The sequence below is a fragment of the Oncorhynchus clarkii genome, chromosome 16 (assembly GCF_045791955.1).
Source record: "Oncorhynchus clarkii lewisi isolate Uvic-CL-2024 chromosome 16, UVic_Ocla_1.0, whole genome shotgun sequence".
Taxonomy (NCBI): Eukaryota; Metazoa; Chordata; class Actinopteri; order Salmoniformes; family Salmonidae; genus Oncorhynchus; species Oncorhynchus clarkii.
Window position 1 is genome coordinate 34,434,304 of NC_092162.1, and position 13,442 is coordinate 34,447,745.

Sequence of the window (13,442 nt, forward strand, 5' to 3'; positions counted from 1 at the left end):
CAGGAGCTAGCTAATGTTAGCTATGAATGGGGAATCTGGGTTAGCTTTATGCTATCTAAATTATATGGCTGTCTTGATAAATTACTAAGGTGTACATGGTATTTATGATCTAAGACCAGTCAGGATATTGACATAAACATGTGTATTTGATAGTCATGATCATTTAGAACCTATTTACATTGCAGGATTTTTGTTGTTGTGTGTTGATGGCTAGCTAACATTTCTTGTGCATTTCTCTAATGGCGCTTGGCTGTAACGAAAGTAGCTGTAATGGTGCTCGGCAGTATAGTTGCCTCGTCTTTTTGAGACTTCCAAGTGACTATCACTATTACAGAACATTACTGAAACAATGCTAGCTAGCTAATTGACATTATGTAGCTTGGTAGAGAGTGGACAAGTAAGCTCAATAGCTAGATATGTGATATAATAATGGGACATGCGTGAAATAAAAATGTAATTTCTCATGTTCTAGTTATGAAAAGGCCCCACCACAATCCACTCCAAGGGAAGTGTTACCTCTGCCTGCTTTATCAAGCATTGGAGTGGCATCCAGCACCACACTGTCAGATAGCAAAGAACACATGCTTCATTTCAATAGGAGAATAGCTAGATACCTTTTTCCTATTCCTTTCAATGATGGGTAGTGTGAACTTTGTGTGCATCATTTATGGTTGGTTTCTGTGTACCTCTCTTTGAGCCTGCCTTCTTTGAGTAGCCTATGTGTAGGTTTATCTCTCTGCTACTGTCATGTCTCACTCTCTAGTAGTCAAAATGTTTGCCAGTAATGAAGATACTATATTCTTGGAGTATAACCAACTGTCTTTTCTAAAGGGGGGATTAATTTCTGAAGTAGCCTGGAGTTGTTGAACTAGATGGGAGCACCAAAGAGGCAACAAAAGGAGAAAACAGGCAACAAGGTTTTTTCCGTTAACTATTCCAAGACATTATCACTCTATATGTGTATTGCCAAAATTGTAAGGATCTTATTCAGTGAATTTCTTTTTTTGTAATGTTCTATCACTTCTGTTTATCCTGATGAATATGAGCATCTCCGAAGAGACCATAGAAGTAAATGAAGAGGTCAATGACCTAATGAATAGTCTGTAAGACTGTTCTTAATATTTGTGATATGCTAGTGTATTTACTTTTGTTGTCTGTATTTATAATTTACCATTACAAAGTACATTTGGAAAGTATTGACTTTTTACACATTTTGTTACGGTACAGCCTTATTCTAAAATGGATTATATTGTTGTTTTTTCCCATCAATGAACACAATACCACGTAATGGAATAGCAAAAATATGTTTAGAATTTTGTTGCAAATGTATGAAAGACAAAAGGATTCAGACCCTTTACTTTGTACATGTACTTTGTTGAAGCACCTTTGGCACTGATCACAGCCTTGAGTATTCTTGGCTATGACACTACAACTTTGCCACACCTGTAAAGTCGTGGCCAAAAGTTTTGAGAATGACACAAATATTAATTTTCACAAAGTCTGCTGCCTCAGTTTGTATGATGGCAATTTGCATATACTCCAGAATGTTATGAAGTGTGATCAGATGAATTGCAATTAATTGCAAAGTCCCTCTTTGCCATGCAAATGAATTGAATCCTAAAACATTTCCACTGCATTTCAGCCCTGCCACAAAAGGACCAGCTGACATCATGTCAGTGATTCTCAGTTATTCTCTCGTTAACACAGGTGTGAGTGTTGACGAGGACAAGCCTGGAGATCACTCTCTCATGCTGATTGAGTTTGATTAACAGACTGGAAGCTTCAAAAGGAGGGTGGTGCTTGAAATCATTGTTCTTCCTCTGTCAACCATGATTACCTGCAAGGAAACAGGTGCCGTCATCATTGCTTTGCACAAAAAGGGCTTCACAGGCAATGATATTGCTGCCAGTAACATTGCACTTAAATCAACTATTTATCAGATGATCAAGAACTTCAAGGAGAGCAGTTCAATTGTTGTGAAGATGGCTTCAGGGCGCCCAAGAAAGTCCAGCAAGCGCCAGGACCGTTTCCTAAAGTTGATTCAGCTGCGGGATCAGGGCACCACCAGTACAGAGCTTGCTCAGGAATGGCAGCAGGCAGGTGTGAGTGTATCTGCACGCACAGTGAGGCAAATACTTTTGGAGGATGGCCTGGTGTCAAGAAGGGCAGCAAAGAAGCCACTACTCTCCAGGAAAAACATCAGGGACAGACTGATATTCTGCCAAAGGTACAGGGATTGGACTGCTGAGGACTGGGGTAAAGTCATTTTCTCTGATGAATCCCCTTTTCCAATTGTTTGGGGCATCCGTAAAAAAGCTTGTCCGGAGAAGACAAGGTGAGCGCTACCTTCAGTCCTATGTCATGCCAACAGTAAAGCATCCTGAGACCATTCATGTGTGAGGTTGCTTCTCAGCCAAGGGAGTGGGCTCACTCACAATTTTGCCTAAGAACACAGCCATGAATAAAGAATGGTACCAACACATCCTCTGAGAGCAACTTCTCCCAACCATCCAGGAACAGTTTGGTGACGAACAATGCCTTTTCCATGATGGAGCACCTTGCCATAAGGCAAAAGTGATAACTAAGTGGCTCGGGGAACAACACATCAATATTTTGGGTCCATGGCTAGGAAACTCCCCAGACCTTAATCCCATTGAGAATTTATGGTCAATCCTCAAGAGGTGGTTGGACAAACAAAAACCCACAAATTCTGACAAACTCCAAGCATTAATCATGCAAGAATGGGCTGCCATCAGTCAGGATGTGGCCCAGAAGTAACATCTGACAAAAATATAAAAAGACACTGAAGCAGGAAACTTTGGCCACGACTGTATTTGGGGAGATCCTCCCATTCTTCTCTGCAGATCCTCTCAAGCTGTGTCAGGTGGGGAGTGAGTGTCACTGCACAGCGATTTTCAGGTCTCTCCAGAGATGTTGGATCGGGTTCAAGGCCGTGCTTTGGCAGGGCCACTCAAGGACATTCAGAGACTTGTCCCGAAGCCACTCCTGCATTGTCTTGTCTGTGTGCTTAGGGTCGTTGTCCTGTTGGAAGGTGAACCTTTGCCTGGTCCTGAGCAGGTCTTCATCAAGGATCTCTCTACTTTGCTCCATTCATCGAGACAAGTCTCCCTGCCGCTGAAAAACATCCCCACTGCATGATGCTGCTACCACCATGCTTCACTGTAGGGATGGTGCCAGGTTCTCTCTAGACGTGACGCTTGGCATTAAGGCCAAAGAGGTCAATCTTAGTTTCATCAGACCAGAGAATGTTGTTTCATCGTCTGAGAGTCTTTTAGGTGCCTTTTAGCAAACTCCAAGTGGGCTGTCATGTGTCTTTTACTGAGGAGTGGCTTCTATCTGGCCACTCTACCATAAAGGCCTGATTGGTGGAGTGCTGCAGAGATGGTTGTCGATCTGGAAGGTTCTCCTATTACCACAGAGGAACTCTAGAGCTCTATCAGAGTGACCATCGGGTTCTTGGCATGTTGGTTCGGACATCCACTTTGTGCATGACGCAAGTTATTTTTCCAACAATTGTTTACAGACAGATTATTTCACTTATCATTCACTGTATCACAATTCCAGTGGCTCAGAAGTTTATATTTACTAAATTGACTGTGCCTTTATACAGCTTAGATAATTCCAGAAAATGATGTCATGGATTTAGAAGCTTCTGATAGACTAATTGACATAATTTGAGTCAATTGCAGGTGTACCTGTGGATGTATTTCAAGGCCTACCTTCAAACTCAGTGCCTCTTTCCCTGAGGAAGGCACAGTGATGCCGAAACATTGGTAAATACGCATTAAATTGCTGGGAGATTGTACATGGAGTGTGCGACTTTCTTGATTTTGATTTATAGTTTATCGCCGTTAGTCAGCACCTCTACACAAACTATTATTCTGGGTGTGCGCCAGCTCATGTTTTTTAATGTATTTCAAGGCCTATCATCCAACTCAGTGCCTCTTTGCTTGACATCATGGTAAAAATTGTAGACCTCACAAGTCTGGTTCATACTTGGGAGCAATTTCCAAATTCCTGAAGGTACCACGCTCATCTGTACAAACAATAGTACTCAAGTATAAACACCATGAGACCACGCAGCCATCATACCGCTCAGGAAGGAGACGAGTTCTGTCTCCTAGAGATGAAAGTACTTTGGTGTGAAAAGTGCAAATCAATCCCAAAACAACAGCAAAGGACTTTGTGAAGATGGTGCAAACAGGTACAAATGTATCTATATCCACAGTAAAACGAGTCCTATATCGACATAACCTGAAAGGCCGCTCAGCAAAGACGATGCCAATGCTCCAAAACCGCCATAAAAAAGCCAGACTACGGTTTGCAACTGCACATGGGGACAAAGATTGTACTTTTCTGAGAAATGTCCTCTGATGAAACTGTTTGGCCATAATGACCATCGTTATGTTAGGAGGAAAAAGAGGGAGAGGCTTGCAAGCCCGAAGAACCTATCCCAATTGTGAAGCACGGGGGTGGCAACATCATGTTGTGGGGGTGCTTTGCTGCAGGAGGGACTGGTGCACTTCACAAAACACAGACCTCTACATGGACCTCTACATGCTTTGTAAGTAGGAAAACCTGCAAAATTGGCAGTGTATCAAATACTTGTTCTCCCCACTGTACCTGTTCTGAGAGGCCCCATAGTCTGCAAAACCACAAAGCAAGGGGCACCACCAAGCAAGCAGCACCATGAAGACCAAGGAGCTCTCCAAACAGGTCAGGGACAAAGTTGTGGAGAAGTACAGATCAGGGTTGGATTATTAAAAAAATATCAGAAACATAGAACATCCCACAGTGCACCATTAAATCCATTATTAAAACATGGAAAGAATATGGCACAACAACAAACCTGCCAAGAGAGTGCCGCCCACCAAAACTCACAGACCAGGCAAGGAGGGCATTAACCAGAGGGGCAACAAAGAGACCAAAGATAACCCTGAAAGAGCTACCAAGCTCCACAGCAGAGATTGGAGTATCTGTTCATAGGACCACTAAGCCGTACACTCCACAGAGCTGGGCTATATGGAAGAGTTGCCAGAAAAAAGCCATTGCTTTAAGAAAAAAATAAGCAAACACATTTGGTGTTCTCCAAAATGGATGTGGGAGACTCACCAAACATATGGAAGAAGGTACTCTGTCAAATGAGACACAAATGTAGCTTTTTGGCCATTAACTTCTTTGATATAGGGGGCGCTCTTTGAATTTTTGGATGAAAAACGTTCCTGTTTTAAACAAGATATTTTGTCACGTAAAGATGCTCGACTATGCATATAATTGACAGCTTTGGAAAGAAAACACTCTGACGTTTCCAAAACTGCAAAGATATTGTCTGTGAGTGCCACAGAACTGATTTTACAGGCGAAACCCAGATAAAAATCCAATCAGGAAGTGCCGCATTTTTTGAAACCACCTCATTCCAATGACTCCTTATATGGCTGTGAAGGAGCTAGGAGTCAGCTTACGTTTTCCACGTTTTCCCCAAGGTGTCTACAGCATTGTGACGTATTTGTAGGCATATCATTGGAAGATTGACCATAAGAGACTACATCTACCAGGTGGTCGCTTGGTGTCCTCCGTTGCAATTATTGCGTAATCTCCAGCTGCAGTATTTTTCCGTTTGCTTCTGATGAGAAGCCAGCTACCACCACTGATAGATTATCGAATAGATATGTGAAAAACATCTTGAGGATTGATTCTAAACAACGTTTGCCATGTTTCTGTCGATATTGTGGCTGCATTTTCCGGTATTTTTCAAACGTGATGAACAAAACGGAGCTATTTCGTCTACACAAATCATCTTTTTGGAAAAAATGAACATTTGCTATCTAACTAAGAGTCTCGTCATTGAAAACATCCGAAGTTCTTCAAAGGTAAATTATTTTATTTGAATGCTTTTCTTGTTTTTGTGAAAATGTTGCCTGCTGAATGCTAGGCTTAATGCTATGCTAGGCTATCAATACTCTTACACAAATGCTTGTGTAGCATTGGTTGAAAAGCATATTTTGAAAATCTGAGATGACAGTGTTGTTAACCTGTTGCGACGACCAAACCCGGATCCGGGATTCTATTTATAGACCTAAGCTCATTACCATAACGCAACGTTAACTATTCATGAAAATCGCAAATGAAATGAAATAAATATGCTATCTCTCAAGCTTAGCCTTTTGTTAACAACACTGTCATCTCAGATTTTCAAAATATGCTTTTCAACCATAGGAAAACAATCATTTGTGTAACAGTAGCTAGCTAGCGTAGCATTTAGCGTTAGCATTAGCGTTAGCATTTAGCAGGCAACTATCACAAAAACAAGTAAAGCCTTCAAATAAAATAACTTACCTTTGAAGAACTTCTGATGTTTTCAATGAGGAGACTCTCAGTTAGATAGCAGATGCTCAGTTTTTCCAAAAAGATTCTTTGTGTATTAGAAATAGCTCCGTTTTGTACATCACATTTGGCTACCAAAAAAAAAAAAAAAAAAAAAAAAAAAAAAACGAAAATTCAGCCCTCAAAACGCGAACTTTTTTCCAAATTAACTCCATAATATCGACTGAAACATGGCAAACGTGGTTTAGAATCAATCCTCAAGGTGTTTTTCCACATATCTCTTCAATGATATATCCTTCGTGGAAGCCTGGTTTCTCCTTGCTCTCAAATGGAAAAATAATTGCACCTGGCTTTACGCTCCAATTTCGACGCAGGGACACCAGGCGGACACTTGGAAAATGTAGTCTCTTATGGTCAATCTTCCAATGATATGCCTACAAATACGTCACAATGCTGCTAACACGTTGGGGGAACGACAGAAAGTGTAGGCTCATTCCTTGCGCAATCACAGCCATATAAGGAGACAATGGAAAACAGAGCTTCAGAAATTCTGCTCATTTCCTGGTTGACGCATCATCTTGGTTTTGCCTGTAGAATGAGTTCTGGGGCACTTACAGACAATATCTTTGCAGATTCTGAAACTTCAGAGTGTTTTCTTTCAAAAACTGTCAAGAATATGCATAGTCGAGCATCTTTTCGTGACAAAATATCGCGCTTAAAACGGGAACGTTTTTTATCCAAAAATGAAATAGCGCCCCTAGAGATCAAAGAGGTTAACAAAAGGCTAAGCTTGTGTTTCAATATATTTATTTCATTTCATTAGCGATTTTCATGAATAGGAAACGTTGCGTTATGGTAATGAGCTTGAGGCTATGATTACGTTCCCGGATACGGGATTGCTCGTCGCTAGAGGTTAAGGGAAACGTTATGTCTGGCGCAAACCCAACACCCCTCATCACCCTGAGAACACCATCCCCACAGTGAAGCATGGTGGTGGCAGCATCGTGCTGTGGGGACGTTTTCATCGGCAGGGACTGGGAAACTGGTCAGAATTGAAGGAATGATGGATGGCGCTAAATACAGGGAAATTCTTGAGAGAAACCTGTTTCAGTCTTCCAGAGATTTGAGACTGGGACGGAGGTTCACCTTCCAGCAGGACAATGACCATAAGCATACTGCTAAAGCAACACTCAAGTGGTTTAAGGGGAAAAATGTACATGTATAGGAATGGCCTAGTCTAAACCCAGACCTCAATTCAATTGAGAATCTGTGGTATGACTTAAAAATGGCTGTACACCAGCGTAACCCATCTAACTTGAAGGAGCTGGAGTAGTTTTACCTTGAAGAATGGGCAAAAATCCCAGTGGCTAGATGTGCCAAGCTTATAGAGACATACCCTAAGAGACTTGCAGCTGTAATTGCTGCAAAAGGTGGCTCTACAAAGTATTGGCTTCGGGGGGTGAATAGTCTATGCACGCTCAAGTTCAGTTTTTTTGTCTTAATTCTTGTTTGATTCACAATGAACATATTTTGCATCTTCAAAGTGTTAGGTATGTTGTGTACATCAAATGATACAACCCCCCCAAAAATCTATTTTAATTCCAGGTTGTAAGGCTACAAAATAGGAAAAATGCAAAGGGGGTGAATACTTTCGCAAGCCACTGCGTAATCAAAATTTCCCAGAAAGCATGTAGTCCTTGGCTCAGACAGTTTAGTAGTGTGGGCTCAATAGCATCTCATTAGTTTGCAAGATCTTGAAAATCAGCTATACATGTGATAGAAGAGTGCACTGTACATGTGATGGAAGAATGCACTGTGCATGCAGAGGGTTGCAATTCCATTGAATTGGGGATAGTTTAACCAAAATATGCCACAATACCTAGAATTGCCACTGTTATAAGCTAACTTTTTCTTGATGAATTTAAGCAAAATTCTTAATATGGTATTTTCTGTAAAATTCTAGAACCAATTTACCTGCATAGACCTGGCACAAGTCATTGGTGGGGTGATATTTGAACCGTACAATTATGTTAATGGAAACCAATTTTCATTATAGACAAATGTCTAAAATGTGTAATGTGTAAAATAGTGCCTTTTTAAACTTTATATCCAAAAAAAGCTAATATGCAAACAAACTCATGTAAAAATATTATTTATTCAAGAACACTTTCAGATGTGTAAATAAAATCTGACATTTTCCCATTTAAAACTTTGTTGTGCCGGGAGAAAGTGCAGTGATGACACTTTTAGGTGAGAAATAAACAACCTTTAGAATCTTTGATATGACATGGTGTGCCCAGTAAGAAGGTTCTTGATGTCCTGAAGATGCACCTGGCAGGTGTTTGTGTGTTGAAAATGCAAACTGAGGGAGAGCTTGTGTTCTGTTCACAGCAAGTGACATGATGCCATATTAATGTCATGCCAATAAGTGTCTGGCAACGGATACTCTTTGGGCATAACGTTAGTATGTCATCATGCCAAACGCTTTGAGAATCCTAGCGCCCAGGGTGGAACCCAGTGTACTGTGAATGGGGATCAGGGAAAGTAGTGTCCCTGATTCTCCAAACACAGAGACTGGGGATGACAACTCGGTTCCCTGCACCAAGGGAACAAAGCTGCCACATCACAAACTGTGTAGACAGCATGCCGGTACTCCCGGGTGTCATCTCCAGCCTCTGCTGCATCAGCCACTGCCAACACTATGCCGCCTGTGCAAACGTAAATATCCGTTGTCTAGGCAGTAATGGACGAAATGTGGCAGCTGGATTACACAGAGGTCTGGTCCCAGTCCACAACACTTCCTCTCTCTCTCTCTGTCTGTAGGCATCTCCCCACGGTTGTTTGAGTTGTTTGTTTGAAAATAGCCTAACTGGTGTTGTAATAAGCCAAGCTTCCACGATGTGAGAGAAAAATAGGGATATCTCCTTTAAGACTGACAGCCATGGCTAGTGTACACATGAGTTTAACAGTCAAATTGCCAGGGTTAGAGGTTCCAAAACTCTATGGATTGTATGCCTATGGCCACAACGCAATAAGCTGTTCCACAGATAGAAGAAGGAGCGATTGTCACACCCTGACCATAGTTTGCTTTGTATGTTTCTATGTTTTGTTTGGTCAGGGTGTGAACTGAGTGGTCATTCTATGTTGGATGTCTAGTTTGTCTCTTTCTGTGTTTGGGCCTGAAATGGTTCTCAATCAGAGGCAGGTGTTAGTCATTGTCTCTGATTGGGAACCATATTTAGGTAGCCTATTTTGTGTTGGGTTTTGTGGATGGTTGTTTCCTGTCTTTGTGTTTGTTGCACCAGATAGGGCTGTTTCGCCACGTTTATGGTTTTGTATTATGTTCATGTTGAGTTTTCCTATTATAAAAAAAACATGAACTATAACCATGCTGCATTTTGGTCCGCCTCTCCTTCCCAGGAGGAAAGCCGTTACAGCGATAGCAGTGGGGACAAAGGTGCTTGTGCATTGGTAAGCACACCAAAGACGGCATAAATAAGTCATGAAATAAAGATAGCACTTCTAAAAGTCTATTTCAATTTGCAAGATAACTTTTTTTTTTCATTTTGATTTCAGCACAAATGAAAATGTGTCACTGACTCGCCCATGGATGGATGTTTCAGCATTGTCTCAATGAAGAGTCTGGCATTCGACTAGCCATGCACGACATGAATGCACAGTTACAAGCCTACTAGAGTTGGGAGCAGGCGGATGAGCAATATCCACCATCATAGTACATTTGAAGCCTGATCTGCAATGTGAAGCTGACCTAGCTTTATAAAAGCCTGAGTTGATCTAGTTTACTTCGTAGTATACCACTCAGAACACCAACGTTTACAGAACTTAAGATTACTGGCAAATGCTTACTTCCTGTGTTATATAACCAAACAAAGAGTAAAACAATTTACTCCACCCAGCTCACATTTGAATAACCATATTGTTCACCATCAACAATTACACATTTGGATGCTACATTGTCCAACAAAATGTACAGAAATACACCACAAGCATAATTGCAAATGATGGCTCTGGTCTGTGCCCTTCTATAACTATCTCTCCATATATCCTAACTATTCTTTCATAAAAAATATTTTTTTTTTAAATATGAAAGGGGATTGTGACTCCTCGTGGTATCAAAAGATCAATAGAGGTCTGAGAACTTCCAACAAAAACAAGTTGTGTGGTTATGTATAAAAAGCCAACATGGAAATATTTTTTCCCTCACCATAACGTATATATTTTTCATAATTATGAGGTTAATATGCTAAATTACTCTGGGTCTAATCTATGACCTATTCGATTCGCAGGGCTCCTTTCCACAAGTGGTTGCTATAGCAAATGGAATTCACTATTGTGGCTTTTTCAAGGCTAGTTAAAGTGTGAACCCATTTGTATTAAGCATAATGAATTGGGTCTACATGAAAAAACAAAAACAACTGCTAACGTTGATGAAGCCTATTGTGATGATGTTGTCTTGAATCAAAAACAGAGCTTGTGGTCAGTTTTGTTGATGCTCAAGGGTGGATTGAGAATTTCCACAAAACACTGTGTTGAATATGTCTGGATACGCTCTTGGAGGAACAAGGTGCAATGTTCTGGTATCAGACTTAAAGGCACAATTTGTAGCTTCTTTGTCCACGAGACAGAATGCACCAATGGTCGCTGCTTGAACAAACCATAGAGATAGATAGAGGACTCATCTTTATATCTGTGCCATTATAGTGTCTGTGACAGAATGGGAAGCGTCATTGAGGCTACAACCCATAGGAATCCAAACAGTTTACTATTTTAATACAGCGGAAACCCTCAATGGCGCTGCCCATGCTAAAAAGTAATTTTGGCCACTAGAGGCCTCTATCATTCTCTATAGAACAAACACACACCAAACAAATTTGTCAATGTAATCCAGTCAGTGAGCCATATACTCACAAAGGCCCACTTCCTGAGTCCTGCCAGGTCAATACATGACTCAAAACAAACTAAAGTTGAGCTGTCAAAATATCAGTAGCCTATGAATATTAAAAAGACAACTGCTGGTATTGCAACACTGTCAGTAGCCTGTTATGCCTTACAACAGCAGAAGCAGAACTTCAAAACCTAGTTTGCTACTTAGGTTAAAGAATACCACACTTTTATACAAACGTTTGCGATCTCAATCTGTTGCTTCAGCATCCAAACTATTTAGCAAGGAAAAGCCTGATTATCTAAGAAGCTGCATCCTGATTCTCCACACTTCCCCCAAAGTATGCACTTGCACCCCGTCATAGATTTACAGTGATATGTACTGGTGGTGTAAACTACACCAATACTTTCTGAACACTGTTTACAATTCTTCACTGTCCATCCTCCTCAGTGAATTTCATAAAATAGAAATTGTGAAACATTAAAGTTTTCCTTTTTAGATAAAACAATACTAAATATATTCACGTCACCAAAATAATTGATTAAAACACACTGCTTTGCAATGGTCTGCAGTAGCCTCAACAGCGCTCTCTGGGGTAGCACCATGGTGTAGCTGGAGGACAGCTACTCTCCATCCTCCTCTGGGTACATTGACTTCAGCAGAAAACATAGGAACCTTATGGTTCTCACCACCTTCCATTGACTTACAGTACACAGCAATTATGACACCTTCTGGAGGACGTCTTCCAACCTATTAGAGCTATTGCAGCATGAACTGACATATTTTCCACCCAATCAAAGGATCAGAGAATGAATCTAGTACTGAAAGCATAAGCTACAGCTAGCTAGCACTGCAGTGCATAACATGTGGTGAGTAGTTGACTCAAATAGAAAGACAGTTCTGAACAAATTAATTTCTTAAAAAATGAAGGAGAAGCAAAAGAGAGAGAGAGCGAGAGATATTTTGTTGTATTTTCTTCACTTTCACTTTCTAAGCTAGCGAATGCAGCTAGCTAGTTTAGCCTAATCAAATACCCGGCTCAAACAGAGAGGAATGCTATGTTAGCTAGCTGAATGCAGCTAGCTAGTTTAGCCTACTCAAACACCCGGTTCAAACAGAGAGGAATGCTATGTTAGCTAGCTGAATGCAGCTAGCTAGTTTAGCCTACTCAAACACCCATCTCAAACAGAGAGGAATGTTATGTTAACTAGCTGAATGCAGCTAGCTAGTTTAGCCTACTCAAACACCCGGCTCAAACAGAGAGGTGACTATGGCTATCCAACACTCTTCCAAGTCAAGGTAAGCCTTTGGTTTTATTAATTTATTGCCACCGGGGCCAGGGGCGCCGCCAGGGATTTTGGGCCCCATGAAAATATATCACATTGGGCCCCACCACCACAGGCCACACCAACCCTGCGCAATTGCTGTAACCACACACCTCCAGAAACCAATCGACCCATTCAAAGCTTTAAATAACTCTACCTTTGCAGGCTTGCAACTCTCTTGTAGTCCAATATTTACTGTACGATATTTACTGACAGTGAGCTGTGATAATATAACACTGTGCAGACATGCATGCAACATTCTGCATACAGTGGAATTCACTATTTGATGCAAGACTAATCCCCTCTATAAGAAATGTGCTAAAGGCCATCTTTTACAGTCTAAATGTCATTTTAAAGGTAAAACTCTTGAATGGAAAATTCTCTTAACATTAATGAATAACTTAAAATAAATATAACTTAAATATACATTAACCTCTTCAATTAAAATAAATTAACATCATCATCTATAGAATGATATAATAAACAAAATAATAAAATCAGCAGCAGATTTTTGAACTAAGTACACATACCAACTAGACAATAAGCAGCTGTAAAAGTAGAAATGGAAAACAAAATGGAAATGAAAAGGCCCGAAGGTGGCTCTAGAGGAAAGGTCAAGAGGTCACCAAATCAATAGGTTTCTTCCACTTGGGGTCTTGATTGTGCATAACTAATGTTATGGCAATCCAGCCATTACTTTGAGATACATCTTGTTCTCAGTCTGTTCTCAGTCTTGTTCTCAGCCTGTGGGCATCATGTGTGTATCCAATATCCATAGCCATACCATTTAACAGTTATCACTGGCCCTTGCTCAGCCTTACTCACCAAGAGCCCAGCGCTGAGCCTTGCTAGCTAATTCACTGATCAAG

The 13,442-nt window shown here is 40.8% G+C and overlaps 1 protein-coding gene across 3 annotated transcripts in view; it reads right to left on the bottom strand.

The window, feature by feature from the left end:
• Nucleotides 1–13,442, bottom strand: part of LOC139368342 (tyrosine-protein phosphatase non-receptor type 11-like) — a 98,565-nt gene that overhangs the window by 59,998 nt on the left and 25,125 nt on the right. The window lies entirely within an intron of this gene.